Source organism: Mastomys coucha, unplaced genomic scaffold (assembly GCF_008632895.1).
Source record: "Mastomys coucha isolate ucsf_1 unplaced genomic scaffold, UCSF_Mcou_1 pScaffold6, whole genome shotgun sequence".
NCBI classification, from domain to species: domain Eukaryota; kingdom Metazoa; phylum Chordata; class Mammalia; order Rodentia; family Muridae; genus Mastomys; species Mastomys coucha.
In genome coordinates, this window is record NW_022196912.1 from 70,947,359 (window position 1) to 70,962,975 (window position 15,617).

Genomic DNA, 15,617 nt, shown 5'->3' on the forward strand with positions numbered 1-15,617 from the left:
AAAAAAAAAAAAAAAAAAAAAAAGAAAAGAAAAAAAAAAGTACCTGCTAAATAGTTCTATAACATGATAGTACACTCAACCTGTTTTATTCGAGAGAAAAAGTTTTGTTCATTTTATGCAAACAAAGCAGGAGTAATTTACATTATCTTTTGGTACATTACAAATTTTGTTTCCCTTAGATAAAGAATACTAAGAGTCTATCAAGGATTTGATAGGGACTCATAAGATATAGAGAAATGATAACTAGCCCGCCTCTATCTTGAGCTTGAAAGCTGGCTTATAAAAAAGACAAACTAGGTTCATTCTGTTTCTCAAGGATTGGGCAATGCCTCACATGTAGCCTTAACTACAAATGGTTCTTTACTGCCTGTTCCAGGACATGGCAACTATGCCTTTGTTTCTAAAGGTTGTCATAACCACCTTGTTATGACCACTTCATTATGACCACCTTACAATCATACCTTTGTTTCAGAAGGTTGTTATGATCAACTTGTTATATGTATGTTCTATGACCTCTTATTTGCCTGCCAAATCTCCCATTTGGAAACCCCCTACTCCTGAGATAAAAAATGTTATCCTCCCAATGTCTAATCAGGATCTCTTAGCCTCTCTTTAAGAAGAGACAACTTGTGTACATGAATAAAAATGCTTGCTTTAATTTGACCATGATAATTTGGGTTAGCTTGTTTTTCTCCTCCCATCTGTGGGATTACCAGATTCCCAGGCTAGTGTCAAATATATTTACAGCCCAGCTGTTAAATTTAATCATATGGCTACATTGTTGATAAAGAGATTTCTATTTATATAAAATCAATCAGTGAAAGGTCACCTTGTATTTCTCAATTTTGAAATGATTTCAAAATGGTATTACTGTCTTTACTTCAGGCGAAAACTAATAATACTTTTTCTAAATTGGGTAAGTGACCAATGACCTGTGGCCTGGTACTCAGAGCCTACAAATTTCATTCAATGCAACATGCTTATCTGAGACTTAATTGCTTCAACAGATGTATTTGCAATTTTTTTTGTAAGATTGGAATAATGGGCAGGTTGTTTTCTTTTTAGAGAAACATCTTATCTTTGTTGATGCTTGAAGATTACAAAATGAAACAAGACTACACTCTAAAACATGAATGCTTGTTTCAGGTTCCTAGTGTAAATTGAGGAAAGCAAAAAAATAAAAATAAGGATAAGAGGGGAAAAATTGAAAGGAGATCCTGGACAATATGTGGCTTATCCAAGTCTTCCCTGCTTTTCTCCTTTAACTATAACTTTTTTGTTTGCTTGCTTGCTTGTTTTGACATCTTTACTTCTTCCTATATGAAACCTAGTTTCAGCAATGTTAATAATGTTAACAATGTTAATGTTCATAATTTTAACAATATTAATAGTGTTAACAGTATTAACACTGTTAATATTAGCAATGTTAGGAATGCTATTAACAATATTAACAATGTTATCAATAATAGCAATGTTAACAATGATCATAATGGTAACAATGTTATTGATGTTAATACTGTTAATTAATTAGCTATGATCATAATATTACACTATTGTTAATTAAGTTAGTAATGTTAATTATGTTAACAATGATAATGTTAACAAGAATCATATTAACAATGTTAGGAATGTTAACAGTGTTAAAATGTTACCAATTTTAATTATCTTAATATTGTTATGAATGTTAGCAATATTATTAGCAGTGTTAACAATGTTATACATGTTAATGATGCTAACAATGTTACTAGTCAATGGAGAAGGATAATAACTAAGAGAAAATAATAAATTAACTAAAGAAAGAGAGAGAAAAAGGAAGTAATTAAGGAAGAAAGAATAAAGAAAAGAAGGGAAAGGGTTGAGGATTTAACATGGTGGGGGGTAATGGATGCTAGCTTAGCAAGATTAGGCCCTAGGTTTCGTCTCCAGCACCATAAGAGGAAAATAAAATTATATAGAGAAGCAAGGAAGGGTAGAAAATATAGAAGTAGTCTCTAACAGAAGGGATTAACATGCAGGTGTCAGGACCCTAACAACTGACAATGTTTTTGAGCCATGATTTTAAAGGAGCAATGCATATATGATGGAGGTTTTTTTGCTGAAATGATAAATCTTAAGACCCTATTGTGATTGTTGAAAAATATAAAGCAATTTTAATAATGTATTCAAGGTCAAAAATGTTTCTTCTTAAAAGTACATGGATATGAAAGCTCCTTTGTTGGAGTCATTAGCAGAAAATGATATCTTTTTATTATCAGTGGTTCCAGTCAATTAGCATCTAATGCAAAAATAATTCCAGGAGTGAAGATTAAGTATTGTTTAAATCATGGAACTAAGACCCATAGTCAGACATGACCTCAATAATGCAAATGTATTTGTGAATAGCTGGGCAGACAAATTCATTTATAACAACAGACACTGTCAGAAGAAGATTAAAATATATATGCACCACATAGATGAAATAATTGTAATCAGGACAGAAGAATTACCACAATTGGGGAATTTCACTGAATAGCTGAATTTCATGTATAACACAATCAAGTTCCCGGCCTTACTCATTCTCACCACTGTTCATTTCTGCATGTTCTGATTAATTTAAACTGTATTTAATTGAACACTGAAATATTCAAGAAACTATAGGCAGAAGCAGTTTTATATGGACAATTTCTACCTGTCCTAAGACTCAGGAGCCACACAGGTGGAATGGGAAGGGTGATAGGAATCCTACTTTCACTAAATGTTTCTCATGGGAGCAGAAATGAAGAGGATGTAAAGGGAGCGGCTACAAGAAACTGAAAATAAAACACTTGTTTGAGGATTATAAATTGTTATGGATTTCAGTGTTCATTGGTAGAAAAGGTTTCAAGCAATCTCAAAGCAGTAATCCTGAATTGGGCTTGCATGTATGTTTTATTTTGTTTTAAAGGGAATTCACTTCATCAACAGCACTTTTAAAACCAGTCATTCTATTTATCAAGCCAATTAGAAATGTTTACCCGAAAAATTTTTAGTGAATTAAATTTAGGAAAATTTCTATTCCAGTAAAATGACTACCCACAGACATCTATAAATTTGATTCTGCTTCCTAATCTAGACTAAAAACTTTAAAACATGAGATACTACTATTGATTCTTCCTATTACACCTCATGCTCCCCAACTTCAACTGAAATATGTCGAAATTCTTCATTGCTGTCAGTTGATATTGGAAATATTGTCACAATATGGTTTTGACTGAATCAATGTTATACAACACTATATTTTCTTAGGCAGTATCACATTTTCTTTTGATCAACTTGTGAAAGCCAGTCACAGCTAGCTCACTCTATTATTAGAGCAATGCATGATAGAATCACATTTTTCAATAACAATCTTTATAGGTTTATTGAGGATAGTTACCTTAAAGATGAGTTCACATAATTTGAGCCAACCTATTGTCATTTTTATTTTGATGGTGATAATAACTAAACATTAATCAGGAACACCATTCTATCTTATATACGCTCACATATGTTTTCTGCTAACCTTGAGATCATGAGCCAGTGGTATGCCTTCCTGATTTGCTTTAGTCATCATTAAAGTCATCCAATCACCTGAATTATTGAGATGGGGTTTGTGAAGGCAGTTTACAGTTTGCCAGTAGCTATCAGGAACATCATCAGGATGATGACAATGAGCCCTAAGAGTGATTAGCTGTATTGTTGGTGAGTGAAATAATCGTACAAAAAGAGGATGTATTCAATGTTCAACATGGAAATAATCTTGACCTACTCAAACGAATGACTTTATTTGAGAGATAAGAAGCCAGGGTGGTTTCTTGTCTACTTTGGGGCTCTGAACAGGTGAGGGAGTATTCTCTGGGGTACCAGGTCAGTCAGATTGACTGAATATAGAAAAATTGGGAAGTAGGTAGAACTGTTCATAAGATGTTAAGACTATGATGAGCGAAGATTCTACAGTAAAAGAGCAACAGATGTGTGTAATATGTGGCACGCTTAGAAGGTTGTCCGAGAGAGCTCTCCTTTTTGCGTACCTTCTTTAAGTCACAGGCAGCTGTCCCTCTCAAATTAGGATCTAACTCCATATTTGCTTCTGTTTTGTCAGTCTGTTCCTGTCTCACTCCCTACTCACCTCACTTGTTTAGTTTTTCCTCTCTCTCTAAGATTATTTAAAATTTGATTGCTGTCCTCACTTATTTACCTTTGACATGATGACAAAGGATTGAGAGCTCGAAGCTAAACTTCTTGCTTCAGTCTCTAGGTTAAAACATGCAAATTTAATGCTGAATCACAATGAAAAATGGTTATCACAGGTTCTTAAAAAGTTAGCGATTTAGATATTTTATTATCATTTCTTTAACTCAACCATGGTGTCAGCTGATGTTATTTTAATAAGACAACTGCAGAGGTATTTTCTTACCTATTTATTTCCCCTTTTTACTTTTACAGAAGTATGTGGGACTTTGAGTACCCGAGGCAGGAGGATTGTGAAACTAGTGATTTGAAGACAGCAGAATGATGTCTCATGTTTGGTGAGAAGAGCTCAATTTTTACATGGCTTCCTACTTTCAAAGATCCCTTTAAATTTATGTAGCACTCATGTGACCGAGCATACTAAATACTGAAAAGCTGTCCACAAGCAAAGCAAGAAACTCGCTTTCAAGTGGAGCCAGAGACACTGAAGGGACTTAGAGAAATTCTAAGCCATTGCAAAATCAAAATTCAATGAACTGTTGTCCTGGGGTGTTATGCTTCTCTTACCAATCAAGATGAATGGTTGGGCAAAAGGTTTTAGTATTATTGCTTCATTCACCCATTTCTTCAATTGCCTGAACATCCCCCTTCCTCCCAATGCTTATGTGTGCATGATTTATTGTTAGATTCTATACAAAGCTATATTAGGTGCTAGAAAGAAACAACTTGTTTGCAAATTTCTTCTGACTTCTGGAAAGTTGTAAACCCTTCATGCCTTTTCAAGGAAATATAATACAGAGAATATAATGATAAAACATGATGTTGCCAAAGCAAGGCAAAAATACATATATGTTATTAAGGTGTGACTATATCTCAAGTTTTCATACCATGTATTTTAAATTGTTTTATTTAAAGGAAAGTATCATATTAATACATTTTTTTGTTAAAAAATGCCACTATTCCCAGGGAATGCAAAAGGGCCATTTAAGTGTTGTGGTATGTCTTTCCACTAAAATATATTCTTTACATAGTTTTCATGTTCCTGAACTAAGACGGAAGAAGGTTTGCTTCATGTAGTGGCTTGAATGAGAATGGCCCCCATAGAACAAAATACTCATGGGAGGAAATATGGAGGCAAAGTGTGGAGCAGAGACTGCCTCACCTGGGGATCCATCCCATATGCAGACACCAAACCCAGACACTATTGCAGATATCAAGAAGTGCTTGCTGGCAGGAGCCTGATATAGCTGTCTCCTGAGAGGCTCTGCTAGAGTCTGACAAATATAGAGGTGGATGCTCAAAGCCAACCATTGGACTGAGCATGGGGTCCTCAATGGAGGAGTTATAGAGAAAGGACTGAAGGAGCTAAAGGGGTTAGCATTCCCACAAGAAGAACATCAATCAACCAGACCCCTCAGATCTCCTAGGGACTAAACCACCAATCAAAGAGTACACATGGAAGGATCTATGGCTTCAGCTGTATATGTAGCAGAGGATGGCCTTGATGGGCATTAATGGGAGGAGAGGCCCTTGGTCCTGTGAAGGCTCAATGCCCCAGTGTAGGGGATTGCCCGGAATTGGGGAGAGGCAGGAGTGGGTGGGTGAGTGGGGGAACACCCTTATAGAAGCAGGGGCAGGGGAGATGGGATAGGGGGTTTCCAGAGGAGAAACTGGAGAATATTTAAAATGTAAATAAATAAAATATCCAATAAAAATGCCCCCCATAGACTCATATTTGAATGCTTACGGAGTGGAATTAGGAGGTGTGGTCTTTTGGAGTAGGTGTGGCCTTGTTGGAGGAAGTATGTCACTGGGGGTAGGTTTTGGGGTTTCAAATGCTTGAACCAGGCCCAGTGTCTCACTCCCTTTCTGCTGCCTACAGATCCAGATGTAGCATTCTTAGCTATTCTCCAGCACCATATCAGCCTGCTTGCCACCATGCTTCCACCATGATGATAACAGACTAAACCTCTGAACTGTAAGCCAACCCTAATTAAATGGTTTCCTTAATAAGAGTTGCTATGGTCATGGTATTTCTTCACAACAATAGAAACCCTTACTAAGACACTGAACCTGGCTTTTTACCCTAAACATATCTGAGAAAGACTTGACTGCAATTGGCTCTACCTCTCTCTATGGTTTCTAGGGAATGCGTCTTTTGTTTGTCTGTTTGTTTGTTTAATAGACATAGTCTTGATTTGGCAGAAGAAGATGTTTTCTTGAAGTGGACATTTCTGGTCTTTTTTTTTTTCTTGAGACTCAGTTGTGTCATGTGATCATGTTCTGAAAACTGTCTTATGAGAGGATATTTTGCTTAAGCAGACCCATGAGATAATATTTTGCTGAGGACACATCATGTTTTTCAGGAAGCTGACTGATGAAAGAGCATGTTATGTTTTACTGGAGTGGACTCTTGAGAGGATCAGTGGTTTTTGGAAAGGGTGTAAATATGACCCAACAGACAGTGGATGACTTTCTAGCATTGGTTTGCCTTGCAACTCTTTGCTGGTCTTCGTTGGGCTTTGCTGGTCATCCCCTGTTGTGACATTGTAGAGAGAAATGCACCAAAGAACTTCTCATTTTATTCCATTGGCTTCTTGACACTTCTTGGCAGAGCTTTGCATTTTCTTTTGGATCTAACTGCTGTTGCTGATTCGTGAATGGTGTTTGCAAATGGTCTGAGCCACCACTGCTGATTTGTGTGAACTGAACTGCTGATATCCTGACAATGAAGATCGGAATTTCCACAAAAAACTATTTCTCAACAGGTCCACAGCCCCCTTTGCCCTATTAGCCTTTCCTTTCCACTTCCTTTGGTGGGTGGTGGGCTAGAAAGGATGTTAAAGCATTTAAGAATCCTTATTTAAATAGGCTTTGAAAAATCTAAGCCTACATTTTCTGGTTGTTTCTTTTCTAGATAACTGATCCTTCATATGGAGGCTTGAGATGTTAATATAAACAGAACTATGAACATGGCTGGCCTGCTTGGGGAGGTCAAGAGGGAATTTCTCCATAGGGAGTTGTTGCAAGTATCAGAGAATGCTCTGCCTGGGATTTATACTAACCACTAAGCTGGCTCAGGAGAGGCAGTTCAGATCCTCGGACCATGGATTCTAAGGCAGACAATAAAGAAGATAGAATTCTTTCTTTCTGTGGCATGCAATGACTTTAGCTGGTGACCCTTTGGTTGAGAAGGTCAACTTGCTGCATGTTGTAAGGAGCACCTGTGTAAAAGAGATCATTTGAAGCCCAGCAACAGGAAGGCAAAGTCATTTCAGTGGCATTTGTTCTTTTTGCAGGATGGCTGATACTACTAGTATTTCACATATCTAAGTTATGTAACGATCTTAATTTTTGACTGATAAGTACTAGGGAGGGCAGACATTAGTGGGTTCTCCTCTGGCTTCCTAGTTCTTTTGCCTTCTTTGAGCACGGGTGAAAAAAAAACTGGTACTTCTACAGATGCCACAGTTAATTATGTTATTATAAACGGTTTATGCTCTGTAGGCCTCCAGACCTATAAGGAGAGAACTCAATTTCTTTCACAATGAGTCTATGCTAATTTTCAGTCCTGCATCAAATAATATGAGGAGGTTAACTCTGGTGGTTGTAAGACCTGAGTAGAAGGTAGTCTCACATTATGTACCATGACTCCTAGCTTCTTTGTATTATCTAAAGCTGCTTTTTTTCTTTAGACACCTAAGTCCACTCCCGGAGGCCAGAAGAGTGCAAACAAATCCCTTTCTTTCAGGGCTACATGAAAAGCCAAGCCATCATCCAACACAAGAAATCAAGCCTGTGACTGGAAGAACCAATCAAAGCCCTTCGATTCTGACACTTAGGGAGAACACTTAGGAAGCCATGTAGTGTGCCTGTTGGAGGGGGAAAAAGCCTCCAATTAACTGGGAAGAGTACTCATTTTAAGCACTCTAAATGTTAAGATTTTTAAAATACAGTGCTTAGCATTCTGTAGAGCTACAACAAAGAGTGTGCTTACCTTAGTATTTACACGCTAAAGTTCTGCCAAAGCATTTGAGAACATATCTTGGAAAAATGTCATGCTTTCTTAAAAGATACTCCCTCCACCCCTGCCGATAAGCTGCATGCCCCTCCTCCTATGCTGGTGGCCCTGCATGTTTCAAGGCATGTGAGTCACACTCTCTTGGTCCTCTGGAGGCTGGTAGCGTGTGGTAAAACTCTCGACTATACTGTTGCTACACCCAATTCTCAGAACTATTGCTGCTAAGTGTCTTATTTTCTATCTTGACGATTTTCTCTGTGTGATAGCTGAATAAGTTGTCTTTTTGTTAGGCCCCTTCATGTATGTTTTCTGTGTTCTGGAAAGTGGACTTTGCTACCATCCGCTGATTACATTTCTTTCTTTAAAAAATCTCATTAGTGTTTATTCATTGTGCAAAGTGATGAGTTTGTAATAATGTTCTCATTTTTTACACAAACCCTGTACTTTGATCATATTCACTCCTCACCATCTCGTCTCCTCTGTCCCCCTTACTGCTCCCCACTCCCCTCCCAACAGCCGTCTTCCATTCTTATTTACCCATGTAAGGCATTTATTCTTCTTTGGTCTTGGATTTCTTCTACTAAAACATGGTAAGGTGGTTAGGCTACCAAGTCTGACTTTTATTGCATATTTCCTAGTTTTTATCAAGGCCTCAGAAATATTTAATTAGATGCTAGATTTAGAGTCCTCCTTAACTGTGAAAAGTGCAAATTACTTCTTCCTATTGGGGTGAAACCGTGTCAACCAAAGCACAGAGGCTAAGCTAGGGAGGAAGGAAAGAGTGAAGTGACAGAGGGAGGGAAGGAAGGAGGGAGGGAGGGAGGTGAGGAGGGAGGGAGGGAGGAAAGGAAGGAAGGAGGGAGGGAAGGGGGGAGGGAAGGAGGGAGGGAGGGAGGGAGGGAATGAAGGAGGAAGGGAGGGATGGAACTAAGGAGGGAGGGAGGGAGGGAGGAAAGGAAGGAGGAAAGGAGGGAGGGAACTAAGGAGGGAGGGAGGGAAGGAAGGAGGGAGAGTAATTAAGAAAAGCTTAGGATAGTAGTAAAACTATTACTGTATTAGAATCATAAAACCTTAGAGCTAAAATAGAAGCTTGGAGGCTAGCTAATTGGCTTTCTTCTACACCAACAGAAATTTATGTGGAGTACCTATCTCAAATCATGAAACTGTGCTTGTAATAAGAGGTGCTGAATCTGTCATTTGATTCAGAGACCTTATGATTTTAAATGTTAAATTCTGGTATTTGACATTTAAAAACTTATCTTTGGGAGAAAGTGTATTTAAAAGCATTCTTTTTTTAATTTTAAACCAATGCATAAAATGTCCTAAATATATAATTGTAATATAGGATCAGAATAGCACTCCAAGTTCTATTTATGTCGATTGCATAAATGATGCATTTTAAAACTATTTATGAATATGTATTACTATTACGAATGGTGTCTCAGTTTTCTAATGAGTAGTGTTTGTGTGAGTGTTTGTGTGTGTGTGTGTGTGTGTGTGTGTGTGTGTGTGTGCATGTGCATGTGTGGGGGATGCATGTGTGTAAGTACATAAGTTCCTCTAAGAGAATGATAGAATTTCCAGAACTTACGCTCTATCTCTGGCATCAGCTTTGACTAGACTAGTGGTTTAAGACATAGATGTATTTGACCTTTTCCCCTGGTTGGTGATTATAGAATTAATGACAAGTTAAACAGGCAGTACTTATATGCGGCATGTTAATTTTTAAAATTCTATTGGTCATAGAGAGCAAAAAAGGGAAGACCCCTTGCTTCTCACAGTTTCTTTATAAAGTAAGACATACAATAGAAGGCCCAGATAGGAGTGTTATGGATGGCAGAACTCTCTGTTCATGGAAGGAGATGTCAGGGGCTGGAGCAGAGCATAATTATCGTATACTTTGCAGGGTACTGAGATACAAAAGGAAGTAGATATAGCCCTGGTTTGTTAAGAGCTCATTGGCAAATGGAGTGATTAGATTTCTAAGTGATACTTACCATTTTTTTTTTTTTTAGTAAGCGCTAAACTATAAGTGTATATATATAAAAAAATCTAAAATCATGAGTTGTCCAGTGTTGAACTGTGCTTAGAAATGGTGCTGTGTGCATAGGTATGAATAGTGTGGTTTAAGATTTTCAGCAGCTTTGTGTGTCTTCAAATAGCCAGCCCTTTTCTTTTGCCAGGGGAAAAGGGGCAGTATTCATGTCTGTTTCTCTTTTGCAAATGTCTGTGATCTCTTCTTGCAAATCCAAGGCCCTGAATACATAGTGAATGCCTGATGGCTCGAGTTCAGCCCAATTTCTCAGTAGCAATAAGGAAGAAGAGCCTCTACTCAGTACTCCGAAAGAAACTCATTTAGCTTTATAACCCATACAACCAGTTCTTAGGCAGATTTTCATATGCTCATTGAATGTGAAACATCCGTTCCCCTGTCCTTTCACATGCTTTGTCCCTAAAGTGTTATGTACTATAATATTCATATATTCCATATATTTCAATTATAAGCATTGTGGAGTTCACAATTGCTATTGTTTTGTATTCTGTCCAGCCTAGCATCACCTGCCATGTTATTTATTCCCAGTGTATTTTGATAACAACCCAGAGTTTAATTGACTAGACAGAGCTCGCTTGAGTGAACAATCTGTTTTTGAAGTAGAACTCCCTCAGAGACCCTGACAGAAGAATTCTTTGATGCCAACTTGCTTTTTTTTTAAGGCCTCCCAATGTATATCCTTTTGGGAAATAAGGGAGGAAATTGTCCATTTGATGGGTAGTCAGTTTGTCTCTGAGGATTCTGCAGTTTTTGGGGGAGTGTGCTGGACTCTAAGTGCTCGCTTCTGTGTCCATTATTTGCAAGGAGCAAAGAACTAACTTGGGGGTATAAAATATTGATTTGGGGTAATAAAATGACATTAGCCACTAGATTAGCCTTTAAGAGTTCAGTTTACATTGTATGTAGTTAAAACCACATGTATTTCTGACAGAATAATTTTCTCCTGTATAATTTTACCTACTTGTATTTTCAACTACATCAGTAAACAGGCTGGGTAGACTAGCCCTGGAACTTAACTAGCACTGAGAATAGTGTTTCCATGGAAATATAGATTATTTTGCATTTCAAACAATAGAATAATAAATGAACTTTTGGGGCACAATCATTTTTGTAGGTTAAGAATTTCTCATGTTTATATTTGTATCATTTCTTTTTTACCTTCCTTTCCATTGTCTACCTCCAGCCCTGAGGTCTAATGGTGACTGAATGTGATTATAAACACACTCCCTTGTCATTCTTCCTTTCTGGTAGCCAAGACTAAAATAGCTTGATGTAGCATAATAGGAAATAGCAATGATAATAGCCACACAGCTCCTACTTTTCAACAATGATAGAAAAATAATTGAGGCAATATTTCTGAATACTAGGTAGAGATGTACTATATAGAAATCTGAATGTCATTATCCCCCCCATAGGTTGTAAGAGAAAGAAAATGTAAACACCATTATGGTTCATTGCACACGCCTTTCATCCCAGGCAGAGTGGCCTTTCTGAGCCCTTTATTCTGAAAAATCTAATTGGGAATTTCTCACATACCTGTAGATGGTGGTTTCTAGAATCTCATTGCTTTCATACCTGCAATGTATGTAACACCTATAACCAACCCCCAATAGAATGTTTATCTGCACATTTAATGGTCATTAAAAAAAATAGGAACTTCAGTTCCTCCAATCCTCAAAGCAAGCAAACTGCTTCCAGATAAGGAGCTGATGAGAGCAGAAAGTTTCTTGATTAAAAATAAACCATTTTGTCATATGAAGAGGTTGGCTCCATGGCAGGGAAGAGATACACAAAGCTCTCCTGACTTTCTCCCTTATGAGCCTCTGACATGTGTGACCATCCTCAGGGAATATTAAGAAGGAGGAGCGATTTCACATGCTCCATCTGCCTTGTTCTTCCTCCCCAATGGGGAGCAACAGCAAGGCTCCGGTGAAGGCTAGCAAGGAAGAAAATAAAAGCTGAAAGTTCTAATCAAAACTCTAATCAGAAAGATGACAACTGGTGAAGATTATTAAATTCTCTTTGCTCCCTTGATGAATTTAATAAAGAACTAATCAAAGATCATTAGAAGGCTTTTGTGCCTGGCTTGCACTGTAACAGGATTGCAAGCTGAACTTGTGTTTTCGTGTGCTTTCAGGATTGGGTTGGACATGTAAATACATTAAAAACTATAGATGGTTAGGCAGTTTTTAGTATTTTTAATATGCAAACCCATGAAAATGTATAAGGTATTTATTGTGCTCATCCATTCTGCCAAATAAAAATATAGAGGATTTTGATTTTGGTCTTTACTAATTAGAATTTAAGAATTTTGTATCAGTGTCTAGCTCAAATTTTTTTTCTAACGATCTTTGATTAGTTCTTTTCTTAAATTAACAGGAAAATAAAAATGGTGTCATTTAATTTCCAGAGCATAAAAATATGTAAATAACTCTGTAACTACTAGAGCCACTGGGAATTTATAGAAAATTATGGTAATAGCTGAAGAGGTTCCTTACCCCCTTCCCCAATTCAGAGCATTTGCTTAATGCTACTTATTTTCAAATGATTTCCCCTTAGCCTTCCAGCAACATTGTATGCATTACATTTTAAGTGCATGATTTTCATTCTCATACACTATATACTTTGCTGTTGCTTCTTATGACCTCTGGATTCCACCTGTAACTAGTACTCACCTTTTTAAAAAACTTCTTTAATACCTGATTTGTCTTTTGTCTTCCAATCCCAGAGCATCCATCACCCACTAAGGAAACTTAGACTTCCTGATGCTTCATTCTCCTACCTCAGGGAGGCCCTTAGGCCTCTAAATTTATGATGCTGGATCTTTATTTGTCTTAGTAGCAAAAATTCCTTTATGATTATTTAAAAAAATTGGTTCTCATTAATCTAAAAAACCTTAATATTTGCTTTTAGGAGGTTTTTTTTTTTTGGTATGATTGTATTCTTAATAAAGTAGTCCTTAGTCTCCTGCCTATCATTTTTGAGAGCATAAAATTACTCTGGAATTAACAGAATGAGTAAATGGAACAAAAAGTAATGGGGAGAGCTTTAAAACTTAAATAAAAAATACTGAACACTTATAGTTGGCCACTCTGTCAGACTCTTCAGGTAAAGCATAATTCACTCTGAGTTCTTTAAAGCAAAGTTAGATATTCAATGGAGATGACCCACTTTGAGCTGAAGAACATTGGTTGCTCTACTGTGTTCTGCATTTCTTTTCATAAGTTACTGAACTTTGTGACTGTTTAAAATCTCATGGAACAAACTTGCAAATGCACCCAAGTAAGCAATATAAAATCAGCATATCTCTTGCCTGTGTTGATATGTGGGGATGCTAGTGTGTGTGTGGAAGTCAAAGGATAACCTTTGGGTATCTGTCTGTCTGTCTTTCTGTTTGTCTATTTGTCAGTTCTTGCCTTTCCACCATGTTTGAGCCAGGGCCTCTTTGCCACTGAGTAAACAAGGCTAGCTGCTTTGTGAGCTTATGGAGAGCCTCAGATCCCTGCCTCCCACCTCCCTGCATTAGCACACTGGAGTGGCAGATGTTTTTTCTAGGAATCCCAGTTTTCTATGGGTTCCATAAACTCTAGTCATCAGGCTTGTGTGGCAAACGCTTTGTTGCTGAGTCATATCCCCACTTCCCTACTCAGTTTAGGTCTGGCAGCATCTCCTACCTGGTGTTGGTAGAAACAATCAACAGCTCTGTTGAAAGAAAAAGATGTGGAAACTCTGAAACTGAGAACTTCAACTTTAAATAAAAGCTAAACACTAAATTTCAAAACACTGGGAAGGAACCCATTTTCCTGTTACTTTTTAATGTTATCCTGATTACAGAAGCCAGATTTGAAGAGCACTGACTCGGGTGGAAGTAACTTGAAATTAAGTCTGTGGGCACATCAGTTCTCAATCTTTAACATGGTCCTAAAGGTATTTGTTCAACTTTTCGGCTTTTTAGTTGATCATTTTTTTATTTTAAAATGTCAGTGTAAATAAGCTCTTATAAGTATGAGCCCCCTTGACATAGAGACATCCTTTGACTAGAGAGAATATGGGCTGGAAACAAATCTTAGCGAGTTTTTTCATTAAAAATGTTTTTACTTAACTCTTAATAACTTTTTCCTTTTTCTCTTTTTGATTAATTTTTTCTATATAATACACTTGATCATGTTTTTTGCTCCCTCAATTCATCCCAGACCTTCCCTATCTTCCTATCCACTCAACTTTATGTTCTCATTCTCTCTCTTCCTCTTCCCTTCTTTCTTCCTTCCTTCCTTCCCTCTCTTTCTCTTTCTCTCTCTCTGTCTCCCCCCGACACACATGAAAATCAAAGCAAACAAACAAAAAACAGTGAGCAAAAATGTTAAAACAACTCCTGCCACCCCCCTGCAACAAAACCCATAAAATTCATTTTATGTTGGCCCACTGTCCCTGAACATGAGGCCTGTCCTGGAGTGTGTGGTTCATACACCCAGTGACACTCAATTGAATAAAACCGATTTTCTCTTTGCCACTAGGCATTAATTGCAGATAGCTACTGGGACCTTCTCTGCTTTGAGTCTGTGCAGATTTTTTTTTTAATTATATTGATTGGTTGATTGATGAGGAATGAAGAAGATAATCAGAGGTCAGAAGATAACTTGCAGAAACTGGTTCTCTCTTTCTACCTTGGAGGTCCCAGGTATTGAACTCATGTCATAAGGTTTAATGGCAAGCACCTTTGATCACTGAGCCATCTCACTGGCCCCAAAACTGTTTTAGCTGAATGTGAAGTTCTAGGTTGAGAGCAAATTTTCTTCTGTATTTTCAAGAAGTCATTTTCATGTGTTCTAGAATCCACTGTTTCTGGTGAAGACCCAGTGATGGTCTTATCCTTTTCCTTGTAAAAATGTGTATGTGTTCCCCTTTCTTTTTACCCTTAGGATTTTCTCTTTATAGTTGATTTCCAACAGTTATTGTTGGTTGTGCATTGGTGGTTTTCCTGATGCTTCTTCTAGATGGATTCACTGTCCTACTTTGGAGCATTTTACGATGCAGAGTGTGAGGGCCTTATGCCTTCAAATAATTTTTTTTTTATCCATATACTTTTCTCCTTCTGGGACTCAGTGATCTACGATGTGAGTTCCCTGATGCTATTGTCTCATGTGTCCTTGAGGCTCTGTTTATTTTTCTTCCTTTAATCATTTTTTTCTCTCTCTCTCCTTTGGGGTAGGTAATTTCTATTGTTTTGTGTTAAAGTTCACTGACTCTTGGTCCTATTTATTCTGATATGTTTCCAAGTCCATCAATTTTTTTGGCTGTTTCTTTTTTTTATTATTATTATTAGATATTGACTTTATTTACATGTCATATGATTTC